Here is a 13,183-nt window from a genome sequence, read left to right as displayed (position 1 = left end):
AACTTAACAATTCCCTTTTATACAGTAGTTGTCTGGGTACTAATTTTTTTAAGTTAAACTATTGTGTCAGGTCACAAACTGTAATTTCTTATGAAAGGATAATTTATTTTTTGTAAATAATAAATGTATGAATAAAATATATTTTAAGGCAATTGACGGGTTGAAAATGTTGCTATTCTGACTAAATTTACACAATTATTATTATTATTATAATATATTTATATGGCGCCACAAGGGGTCTGCAACGCCTTACAATGTACAAAAAACAAAAACAGTTTGAACAAAACAAGAAAAAAAGAGACTTATAGAACAGAACATTGTACAAAGTGGACAAGGTTTATAAACAATGCTGCCAGGGCCGAAACTAGGATGTTAGTCACCCGAGGCAAAACAGTAATTTGGCACCCCCCCTGGTAATTCCCCATAGTAATGCACCCTTCAGCAGTGCACCTATAGTAAAGCCCCCTGAGGTAATGCCCCTGTAGTAGTGCTCATATAGTAATGCCCCCATAGTAATGCCCCTGTAGTAGTGCCCAAATAGTAATACTCCTGTAGTGCCCCCATAGTAATGCCCATATGGTAATGCCCCCATAATAAAGCCCCTGTAGTACTGCCCATGTGGTAATGCCCCATAGTAATGCCCTTGAAGTAGTGCCCATATGGTATTGCCCCATAGTATTGACCCTGTAGTGCCGCTTACACAAAAAAAAAAAAAAACAATACCTACCTTAAACTAGGGATGTGCATGCTCGGTTCTACTCGGTTCCGTTCGTTTTTTTTTACCGAATCTTATTGGCTATCCAAAACTCATGACAGCTGATACCCAATAAGATTTGGTAAAAAAAACGAACGCAACCGAGTAGAACCGAGCCTGCACATCCCTACCTTAAACCCGTTCCTGTATCTACCGCTGTCCGGTCCACCCGGCTGCTCCTCGGAACTATGGGAGAACACGTCATGACGACTCTCCCATAGTGCCCGTGGGGAGAGCCGGAAGCTGGAGATCAGGAGAGAACTCCAGCCTCCAGCTACCGTGGTGCTGCTGAGAAGGAGCTGGGCCCCCGCTGGTAATAAAATCTCAATGGGCGTCCGGCTTGGAGCCTCCCTGTGGAGCCGGGCCGGAGGACACTGGCGGCCAGGGCCGCCTCTAGGGCTGTTCGACCAGTGCGGTTGGGGAGGGGTGCCACCCATAGAGGGCGCTCCCCTCCCCAACATCCCCATTTCTACGGGACAGTACTGTCCCGTTGTTCCACCAGTGGGCCGAAGTGGCCTGCGGGTGGTCAAATAGTGAGGTTGGGGACACCCACCGCTGCAGCTGTGCGGCGGTGCCGGACCCCGAAGCCTGAATAGATGCTGTGCGTATGCGCCCGGCATCCATTCAGTGACGGGAGAGGGCTGGAGGAATCCCAGCTAGTGAGGCTCCCCCAGCCTGATGTTATTGGGAGGCGTGCCATGCGGGCATGCCTACAAATAACGTCATGTAGGGGGCGTGGCCTATGGTAATTAGGCCAAAGGAGCCCTGTTAAGAGCTGACAGAGTGCTGGGACCCCTGGAGCCGACCGTGCACCTCCAGCCCCCCCCCCTTAGTTGCGGCCCTGCTGCTCAGCAGCAGTGGCATAACTAGAGGGGGTCGGGCAGGTGCTAGCGGAACGGCCGCCATTCAGGTCAGTGGTTTCCACTGGCACTGCATAAGGGGCACTGCTCTTCTGCTCCACGGGAGCTGCCTGTCCTCCCTGAGCTCGCCTTAGGACACCTGCATTACGGTTTTACAGGTGTACCGCCCCTGTCAAACTCCCCATTGTATAAGCGACACTCCTGGGGTACTGTATAAGGGGCACTACTGGGGGCACTGCGTAAGGGGCACTACTGGGGGCACTGTATAAGGGGCACTGCATAAGGGGCACTACTGGGGGTACTATATATGGGCACTGCATAAGGGGCACTACTACTGAGGGCATTCAGGTGCACATGGAATGGAAAGGAATATTCCCAGAGTGACAAGAAATAGTGGCGTATCATGTTGACACGCCCTCATTTTTCAGTGGCCACTTCCCTTGTGGCACATGGCCACGCCCACTTTTCGACACGCCCACAAAGTGGGGGGGTGCCATTTTTCATCTTGCCCTGGGCTCCAAATACCATAGTTATGCCACTGATCAGCAGTCATAATATACAAATTAGCAGCAGGGCGGCAGGGCACAAGGTATAGGTGCCATTGTAAGCTGTGGGAGGAGATGATGGTAAAATAGAGGGAAGGATATGAGAGCCTACAGTCCAAGGGGAGGGGCACAATGATGGTAAATGCACACAACCTATTCTTGTTAAATGTCATATGGATTTTGGGCCTGATTCAGAGATGAACGCAACAATAAATCGCACGCAGATCGAGCGATTGTTTGCCATTGCGCATGCATCGCAGGGCATCGCGAGGCAGCAGTGTAATCACCATGCATTCACGCAGGCCACGGAAGCCCATTGCAGATTTATTGACAGGAAGTGACCATTTGGGGGTGTTGACAGGGGGTGGTTAGCGAAACGCACGCGTGTCTGGCCGTTTGATCTCCCTTACGTGGGCGTGCATAAATTAATTGCATACGCAGCTGTGCGTGGCTGAAGTGGTCAGACCTTCCGCAAGGGTAATATGGCCGTCGATGAACTTCAATGTTACCGATATTTACGTAGGTATGCATAGTCGCACGCAGGTGAGAAGGCAGTAATGGGCGTTTTTATGCTCAGGTGATCTTTGCTAACATTAGCATATTTTTGCAACTGCGCTGCATATGGAAACGCAGTTGCGATCGCATTAGTGTCTGGTCTCTAAATCAGGCCCTTTGTTCGATAAAGCAATTGAAAAAGTTTACCTCATGCATTACTAACATACATAATATTGTATAATAACAATGCATTATTTAAGCACCTACAATACTATACCTACAAGCACTATTACATTGAGAATTTTACCAGACCTCCAATCAAACCCTATGTTTTATAAAATGTACTCTGAATTAACCAATAAAACACATTTTCATATTTATTTCACGTATTTTTTAATAAGTTATATAACACCCAAGGTACTATTTGAGCCAATACAGAAATTGGCAACTTGAGTACAGTAATTGTTAGCATCATCGTTATGTTCATAAACATTTCCTGCAATTACACAGGTCTGTGAAATTTAAGGTATTGAAAGCATTTTTAATAATACTTTTATATTCTTAATTATACTCCTGTATACATCAAGAAATAGTATATTAAACAAAAATTACCACATCACATTTACCTATAACGGGGGGTAACATACATTTTTAAGAAAAAACAAGAAGTTTAATTGTTTTTGAGATATTTATTGTGAAATACGAAGAAGTGTAGATGTCACTGTGTTTTTGTAAAACTAACAATAAAATCAAACAATAATAGAAACAAAAACATAATTATTGAAAAAATTGTTAATATTTTGTTTTTTTGTCTTTAAACTTCGTTTTGTCACTTTTCGCTTATAAGCTTTTTCTGTGTCGTCTCTGTGTATCATCCAGCAGTAGTCAGCCATCATGCTGAAGTCCCAACGACCCTGGTATCTTCTTTCTACATCTTTAACGTCTTGGTGGAACCGTTCAGCCTGTTCTTCACTGTAGTCTCCGAGATTTTTAAATCACTTGTTTGAACGAAGTCCATGCCAAAAGTTCCACAATATTCATCACACACCCGAAATGTGAATCTTTTATTAACTTTCTAATGTCAGGACCTGTAAAAATGCCTTCCTTCAGTTTAGCATCGAATAGGTTAGGGAATTTGGGGCCTGTTTCAGACCCGGTCGCAAGCGCCGAGTGCTCGCAACTGGGTCAATGGTGGCCCAGAGCGCATGCGCACGACGGAGCCGGCTCCGTCGTGTGCATGCGCGAGACCCGGATAGCGACGGGCAATCCGTCGCTCCGGGTCTCACACCAAAGGGGGCGTGCTGTCGATGTTGAGTGACAGCATGCCTCCTTTGGTGGGCGGGCCTGGGGGGCGGCTGCCCAGACGGAGGTGTTCCCATGAGAACGCCTATCGTCTGGGGCCGGCCCCACTGACATCACAAGTGATGTCAGTGGGAGAGCTTTCGGCTCTGTTAGAGCCGAAAGCTCTCTGGGGCTTGCGGCCAAGAGACCCTACCACAAGAGTCTCGTCGCAACCCCAATGGTCGCGATGGTGTGGCAACCCACAGCAATGCCAGCGGCCAGGAGGCAGCTCCATAAGAAAAAAAAAGACGCCCTGATTCAGAGCGAGCGCCCTGTCAGAGCGTCCAGCTCTGAATCAGGGCCTTGGTGCAAAGATATTTGAAAGTTTCTCCATATTTAGGCAGTGCTTTTACAAATTGTTTCATCAGTCCTAATTTTAAATGTAGAGGTGGAAGTAAAACTTTATTTGGATCTACTAAACTGGATTTGATAACATTATGTTTTCCAATTTCTAATCTTTTTTTAGGCAGGGGTTAAAATGAGCCGGCACAGGGCAAAACTATGTTGCATCTGTTGTATTTGGTTTCACCTTCACCAGCTCACCTTGTAGTTGTTGTGTGTGTGCAATGTTCCTTTAGAGAGTATGTAAATTTCAGCTCCAGGCCCATGTGGACCTTTAATCTGGCACTGGGCAGGGAGAAGTTTTATGACGAGAACTGAATTGCGACGTTCTATACAACCGACTGAATTCATTTAAGACAATGTTTTATAATAAATGTAGGCAGAATACATGTATTACTTTAAAGAATATGAAAAAAATGACTTATTCATAAAAACACATTTTGCAGAAAAACGTGATGTGATATGCAAAATCGGTAGTCATTTTCGTGTTCACAAGCCAAAAATTTATAAGTATCACATAAATTCGTTAAAAAAGCATTTTCATAGCAGACCTGTGTTATTGATTAGCATCTGACAGTGATGTTTATAGGTCACTCCAGTGGCAAACGCAGGGTTTTGAAAAAGGGGGTTTCCAAATCCTTGGTTACCGAACCAATAAAAAAAAAATCTAGCCACAAATTTTATATATATATATATATATATATATATATATATATATATTCCATAGACAATAAACCTTACGGTCTCACATGTCCCATTAAGGCTGCTTATACATGATCTGAAAATTCACAAAACCTATTGAATTTCTGCCACTCAAAGTCCAAAAAGCAATGAAATTACAATTATTAAGGCTGACGCCTTAATGGACGCGTTCCTTGCGTAATACAGATATGGTATGCCATGACACCCTGTGGTTAACGGTAGATTCAGCTCTCTCACAGAGTGAGATTGCTGTCACTCACAAAATGGTGGAGCTGCTAATTCACAGAATTGTGTGCTCATTGGAATACACACATGCAGTCTATGCTGCTCTATGCTGCTATAACTTCCCCAATCCCTACAGCTGTGTGTTCTCCCAACTGTGCTAGCCTGCATGCCCTGATCCACACCAATATGTCTTTCCCCATGTGCACCGCCCTGTCTTCTTGCATCCGTGCCACTGTGTTTCCTTCCATCTGCACCACTGCCTTGCCCCCAGCCATGTCACTCGTTCTTCCCCTTATCTCTGCCACTCTTTATTCCTCCATCTGCACTACTCTGTCCCTCCCAACCCTGCCACTCTGTCTTTCCCGTCCTACCCATATCACTCTGTCTTCCCACCCATCCACACCAATCTGTCTTCCTCAATCCCTTCTGTTGTGTGTTCTCACATTGTGCTAATCTGTATTCCTCATCCACACCAATCTGGCTTTACCCATCTGCGCTGCTCTGTCTTCCCGCATCCATGCCACTCTGTACCCCCCATTCATGTCACTCTGTTCCCCCAAACTGTGCCACTCTGTCTCCCCCCATGTGCACCATTTTCTACCAATCTGCATCACTTTGGCTTGCCCCCATCTGTACTGCCTAATGTTCCCCTCTACACGCCATTCTGTCTGCCCACACCGCTATGTCTCCTTCCGCCACAGTGGTGTAAGTTCATCCCAGATGCCCGGAGGCAAGTGTTAATTTGGTGGTCCATCTAAAAAAAAAAGGGAAAATATATATTGTGCATATCTATCTATCTATCTATCTATCTATCTATCTATCTATCTATCTATCTATCTATCTATCTATCTATCTATCTATGTATTACATATGCACAAAAACACTAATATAAAATAGCCTTAAGTATGGTGAATGTATTATGTTCAATGGAGTAGGTGCCCCTTCAGTGCTGGCACCCGATGGCAGGTGCCTCCATTGTCTCCCATAGTTCTGCCTCTGTTTCCCCATCCACCATACTCTTATCCCATCTGCACAGCTGTATGTTCTGCACAGACCTCAGTTGCATAGACTGCATGTCTGTATTCCAAGCACACAATTCTGTGAATTAGCAGCTCCACCATTTTGTGAGTGACAGCAATCTCACTCTGTGAGACTTCTGAATCTGTAGTTAACCACAGGGTATGATGGCATACCATATCTGTATTATGCAAGGAACATGTCCATTAAGGCGTCAGCCTTAATGATCGTAATCTCATTGCTTTCTGGAGTTTGAGTGGCAGAAATTTTGTGAATTTTTAGATCATGTCTAAGCAGCTTTAATGAGACATGTGAAACTGTAAGGTTTTTTGTCTATGGAATTTCATAGCTTTTTTAAAATGTATTAACTATCAGGGTTTGGATGAGCAAACTGTGCCACCTTCATCAAAATGGTAGGGCAACATAATGGTACACTAATGAAGGTGGAATAGGGGACAGCGCACAGGAGGTGGTTTGGGAGGATCAGAGTGCGAGGTGGCTGTAGGCATGTGGGGTAGCAGCAGCAGCGGTGGTCAGAGCAGTATCAGCAGTTCAGTGCAAAGGGGGCATCAGTGGGCAACAGAGGGCTCACTGGTGGTGCGCATGAAACAAAATCAATAAGTCAAAGATGCATGAAGGCAACAGTTGAGATCCATCAACGCATCTATATTAAAAATTTTATGTGTAAAATAAAAAAGGTGCACCCCCCAAAACACAACCAGCAGCAGGCTTTTAACAGCCAGTCCTGGTTGTGTTTAAATACAGCGGAAAAATGACATAGGGGTCCCCTGTACTTAAGCACAACCAGGACCGGGCTAGTCAGAACCAGCCCTGATTGCCAAAATACAGGGGACAAATGATCTAGGGGTCCCCCATATTCAGTGCAACCAGCACTGGGCTTTGAGCCGGCCCTGGTTCTGGAAATACAGGGGGAAAAAATGCATAGGGTCCCCCCGTATTTATGAGAACCAGCACCGGACCCTTTCTAGCGGGGGGGGTGTTGCCACAGCCATGGGAGTCCTTTCACTGGACACCCAGCTGAAGCATCACCCCTGGCAACTAGTCAGCCCAGGCTGGGACTCCCTGGGGAGCTGGGGACCCCCCCAAAAAATGGCTCCCCCTCTCCAGGGCACCCTGATATACCGGGGCTATCCCCAGCACCCCTGGGCGGTGGGTGCCAGGTTGATTATGTAAAGTGTAGTGCAAGTAAAGTTTGAATAGTCTTTTGCTGTAGAACTACAGTTCCCAGCAAGCCTCCCACACATGCTGGTACTTGGCAAACCACAAGTATCAGCATGCGGGGCATTAAGGGTCTGCTGGTACCTTTAGTTCCGCAGCAAAAGCAATAAAAAAAATGCAGAACACACACACCGTAGAAAAGTAAAATTTTATTAAAACATACATGCACACACACGTGTACTCACACGTGCACACACTATCTCACATACTCACCTATGTATCCCTGTAGCCAATCTGTCCAATGGAACACCTGTAAATCTGAAAAAAAAATTGTGCCCACCCCCCGAAAGCAACCAGCGCTGGGCTATAAAGATCCTGTACTGGTTGTGCTAAATACAGGGAACAAATGATGTAGGGGTCCCCTGTATTAAGCACAACCAGCATTAGGCTTTTCAGAACCAGTCCTCGTAGCCAAAATATGGGGGACAAATGATGAGGGGTCCCCTGTATTCAGCGCAACCAGCACTGCGCTCTGAGCTGGCCCTGGTTCTGGAAATACAGGGGGAAAAAATGCGTAAGGTCCCCCTGTATTTACCAGAACCAGCACCAGACTCTAGCGGGGGTGATGCCACAGCCTGGGGAGCCCTTTCCCCGTTCCCCGGGCCCCCCAGCAGCAGCAACACCCCTGACCGCTAGTCAGCCCAGGCCGGGGATCCCTGGGGAGTTAGGGACCCCCCCAATAAAGGGGTCCCCCTCTCCAGGGCTCCCCAAGCCCAGGCTAATAGCCCGGGGCTATCCCCAGCACCCCTGGCAGTGGGTGCTGGGTTGTGTTGTGTGGTGCATATAAAAATATAAATATTGTCTTTTGCAGTAGTACTACAGGTCCCAGCAGGCATCCCCACATATTGGCACTTGGAGAACCACAAGTACCAGCAGGTGGGGCATTAAGGGCCTGCTGGTACCTATAATTCCCCTGCAAAATAAATATTAAAATAAAAAAGACAGTTTTTTTTAAAAAACATTTTTACGACGCACCTTCACCTGGGGTGCCGGCTTCACCCAGGACTTCTACGGCGTCGTCACCTGGAGCGGGGCAGCTTTTAAGCTCTTTTTCCCGGCTGCCGCCCATCCAGGGCTTCCCCTGCGTCTTCTGTCTTCTGCAGCTCTTCTCTGCTGCCTCCCCACCGATGGACTGAGTGGACGGCGTGGAGTGGCGTCTCGCGCTGGCTATATATAAGCCAGCCAAGGGGGCGGGGTGATGACGTCGTGAGCCGTAATTGGCACGTGGTGGACATCTTTGAAGTCAATGGTGAGTACAATGGAAAAAAGAGAAGATGATCTCCGCACAGAAATTCAATATTCTCAAATATTTCGTTAACCAATATTATCACTGATGATATCCAAAAAAATATAAAAAAATTATTTTTTATTTTTGGATTTCTAAGTCGCTCTTATTGGTGGTGCTCCCCAGAGCCAAGATACAGATATATCCAGGAAAAAGAAGAAAAGTAGGCTCTCTTTGTGGGGCACTCTTATTTTATACATACGTAAAATATAACTTTTATTTATAGTATTTAAAATAATCCCAAAGTATATGTAAATAACAAACAACACAAAACAACTTATATCCAACCAAGAAATCTTGATAAAAAGGCTATCATTACCAAATAGTTGAATCAAAATTTAAGATTTTTTGCCAATGATATAGAGACAGGATATGTTTGCCCAAGATTTTGTGCTTTTCAAAACCCTGGCTTTACAATCACATCATTCAAATATGATTCAATGTCTTATAGATGTGTGAATACCACACTATGTAAAAAGGGGGCGAATGTATTGTACAAAATAACGATGATGCTCTTATATCAAACCCTATATTGGGTATATTGGGTAAATGATTTCAATATTCCATGTACCACAGTGCAGCTATAAAATGTATCACATGTATATGATAGTTCCTATATCAGAAATCATATATGGACATATTAAGATATTTAGAAGCTAATAATGCTGTTCACATGTGGTGTGTAGATATTTGCACCAATAGTCGCACCTACCACATACGTTACCGTAACCATAAATCTCAGAGTATATATTCCCTCAACACAAATATATACACACGTATGGCACCAATGTCAGCTTATGGTCAGCAGTGTGTATTTTAATATGAGAAAATGATCGTTAAGTTCTCTCACACCCCCATAAAGACACAGGATGCTGTACCATATATGCATACAGTATAATGGACACAAAGGTCGGAGTGATAAGATACCATATGACAGACACGGAGGTCTGAATAGTAAGATATGATATACCTTTCACCCTAAATTAGGTATGTTTTTACAATGTGACATATATTAAAGTGCCGTTTGTACCTATATCGGAATATAATGCATGGACATCCCTATATGTTTTTGGAACTAGTGGTGCTGTTTACATATGGTGTATAGAAATCTACTCCAATAGTCGCACCTACCATGTTTATTGCCATAACCAGGAATCTCAGAATGTGTTGTCCCCTGTACATATATGCCCACACATAGCACCAGTGTCCGTATGTAATCAGCAATGTGTGGCTAATATAAAGAAATAATTATTAAGCCATCTCACAATCCTATGGGAGCACAAGACACTGTGCCATCTATGCAGGCAATATTGTAGACACAGTAAGTCTGAATGGTAAATTAGCGTAATGTAATTAGAGGGTGTGAATAAGTACACTGGGTATCTGCTATTACATTGTATCAGCAGAAGGACTCATGATAATATCATTGCAAGAGTCCTTCCTGAAAATCTATAATGAGAGTACCCATAAAAATGTATAGATTACAGATGAATACAATTAGTGTTAATCCAAGGGTCTAAAAGTCTCACTATAGAGGCACTTTTACAAGACATCCATCATATATCCGAGACATTGATGATGAATGAACATTGAAATCATACATAACGTGAGATGAACAAGGAAGAAAAGCAAATGTAGTAGCTATATGTGGCAGTACTGGCTGGTTTCAAGCTCTGTTGCGTAGCATTGCAGAGGCTGGAATTCGTGTTTTCCTGTCACTGCTGCATACATGGAAAAAATTATTATTACAGGAGAGGTTAAGATAATAAAGTGCATGTAGTGTATCCTAATGGTCAATCATAATTTATAATGGAGAAATTGTGACAATACTGTGAAAAAATATATATGAGTTATCCAAGTTATAATGATAATTGCAAAGTGTATAGAAATATAGGAACTTACAAATTATGTGACAGGAAAAGAAGTCTCAAGGACAAAAGTTGGAAAATGAGAAAAAATATAGTGTAAGAGTCCCAAAGAGACATAGTGACAGATTCTCGTGAAATAGTGTATCATCTCTGTTCTAGATCACTGGATGCCTATTAGTGATTAAACAATAGTATCATCGTAATAAATTAACGATGTTAAATATTCATTACTCAATGAAGGCACTATAGTTAATAGTTTCATTTAGGCCTACAGGACTTAGGCCCTGATTCAGACCCACTCGCGAGCGGCTGTCCGCTTGCAAGTGGGTCGATGTTCTGCACTGAGCATGCGCACGACGGAGGGAGCTCCGTCGTGCGCATGCGCCAGACGCAACGAGCGAAGGACTTTCCTTCGCTCGTTGTGTCTGATCAAAGGGGGCGTGCTGTCGATGTTGATTGACAGCACGCCCCCTTTGGTGGGCGTGCCGGGGGCGTTCCTAAGGGAACGCCTCCCGTCAGAAGCCGGCCCACTGACATCACTAGTGATGTCAGTGGGAGTGATTTTGGCTCTGATAGAGCCAAAATCACTCCGGGCCTTGCAGTTGAAAACCTCAACCGCAGGCTCCGGCTCGCAGTTTCGATGGTCGCGATGGTCAAGACCATCGCGGCCTTCAAACTGCACGCTCGTATCGGCTGTGGGTGGTGACCCACAGCTATACGAGCATCCAGGAGGACGCTCCATAGTTATGGAGGCCGGCCCTCATTCAGAGCATGCGCTCTGCTCAGAGCGTACGGCTCTGAATGAGGGCCTTAGTGTTCCCAGTTTGTATGTCCAAGCACTCTCTCTCTTAAGCAATTCACGTACCATGTCTCCTCCACGTATGCCCAGGCTGATTTTTTCTAAGCCAAAGATTTTAAAATCTGAACTCGATCTTTGATGATGTTTCAGGAAATGTCGGGCTACCGATGTCAATTTCCTGTTTTTCTCCAAATCGGAAGATGCGTTTCTAACAGATTCAATGTGTTCCAGGATTCGATGTTTGAAGGCCCGGGAAGTCATGCCCACATATTTTTTATTGCAACTGCAGATTATGCAATAGATTATTCCTATCGCGTTGCAGTTCATAAAGTTCTTAATGTGTAATGTCTGACCAAATTTATCCTCTATTTTGTTGGTTTTAAGTATATATTGGCATGCTCTGCACTAGCCCATCCCGTAGATTCTTGGATCGTCTCCAGCTCATGGAAACTTTATCTCCCAGAATCTCTGTTAAGTCTCTATCTAGATGTAGAGTATGCCAGTGTTTTTAAATAATTCCCTGTATTTCCCTCCATTCTTTGCAGAAATCCCCAACAAAGCGGAGTTTATCTTGGGCCTTGTTCACCTTTTGATCTTTATTTGGAAATATGAGTAGTTCTCTAGGTAAATCAGACGTGTACCTCTTAGCTCTCTTAATAGATCTTTTACTGTATCCTCTTTCCATGAGTCTTACAGTGAGTTCCACACACTTTTCTTCAAAAATCCTTTTATCCGAGCAATTCCGTCTCAGTCTTAGGAATTCACCCTTGGGTAGATTCTCAATAGTTGGGGGAAAGTGGGCACTTGTTTGGTGTAATAGATTGTTTGTGGCAGTTTCTTTGCGAAAGAGTTCTGTCTGAATCATGCCGGTAGGATCATTATAGATTTTAAGATCCAGGAAGGGAACTGATTTTCTACTAATGAGATGTGTCAGTTTGAGGTTGATGTTGTTAGTATTTAGAGTTCTAATGAATATCATCAAAGAATCCTCATCACCCTCCCAGATCATAATGATATTGTCTATGTATCTCCACCACGAAGTTATATGCTTCGTAAGGTTGTCGTTCTCATCACAAAAAACTCTCTTTTTCCCACCACCCTAGAAATAGATTAGCATATGTCAGAGCACAAGATGCTCCCATTGCTGTCCCCCTAATTTGAAGATAATGGTGGTCTCCAAAAGTAAAGCTGTTTCTAGTTAACACGAATTCCAATAATTCCAAAAGGAATTGATGGAAAACACTGTATCCTTCCATCATAAGGAAATATTTCACAGCTTTCAGTCCCAATTCATGTGTTATGCTAGTGTACAATGATTCAATGTCTAATGTTACCAGGAGATGATGTTCTTCAAGTTTGACATCATTGAGTTTTCGCAGCACATCTGCTGTATCCTGGATGTAGGAAGGTAAACCAAGGACATGATGTCTGAGATGTAGGTCAACAAATTTGCCCACCTTCTCTGATACTCCACCTATCCCTGATACAATAGGTCTTCCGGGTGGTTCAGTCATGTTCTTATGTACCTTGGGCAGAACGTAAAATGTGGTTGTTTTAGGATGTGATGTTTTAAGGTAATCATGCTCACATTTAAGTATTGTACCATCATGAAGAGCTTTATCCAGTATTCTGTTCAAGATGATATTGGAGTTGTCAGTTGGATTGAAGAGAATTCTCTTATAACATTTTTCATCCTCCAATTGACGTAGTG

At 44.1% G+C, this 13,183-nt stretch overlaps 1 protein-coding gene across 1 annotated transcript in view; it reads left to right on the top strand.

The window, feature by feature from the left end:
- Positions 1-13,183, top strand: part of TPO (thyroid peroxidase) — a 300,270-nt gene that overhangs the window by 21,818 nt on the left and 265,269 nt on the right. The gene's annotated exons all lie outside the window — the stretch shown is intronic.

This window comes from Taudactylus pleione, unplaced genomic scaffold (assembly GCF_031769625.1).
Source record: "Taudactylus pleione unplaced genomic scaffold, aTauple2 ptg000468l, whole genome shotgun sequence".
Classification (NCBI taxonomy): domain Eukaryota; kingdom Metazoa; phylum Chordata; class Amphibia; order Anura; family Myobatrachidae; genus Taudactylus; species Taudactylus pleione.
The sequence above is the reverse complement of the archived record's forward strand: the minus strand, read 5'-3'. Positions and strand labels throughout refer to the sequence as shown.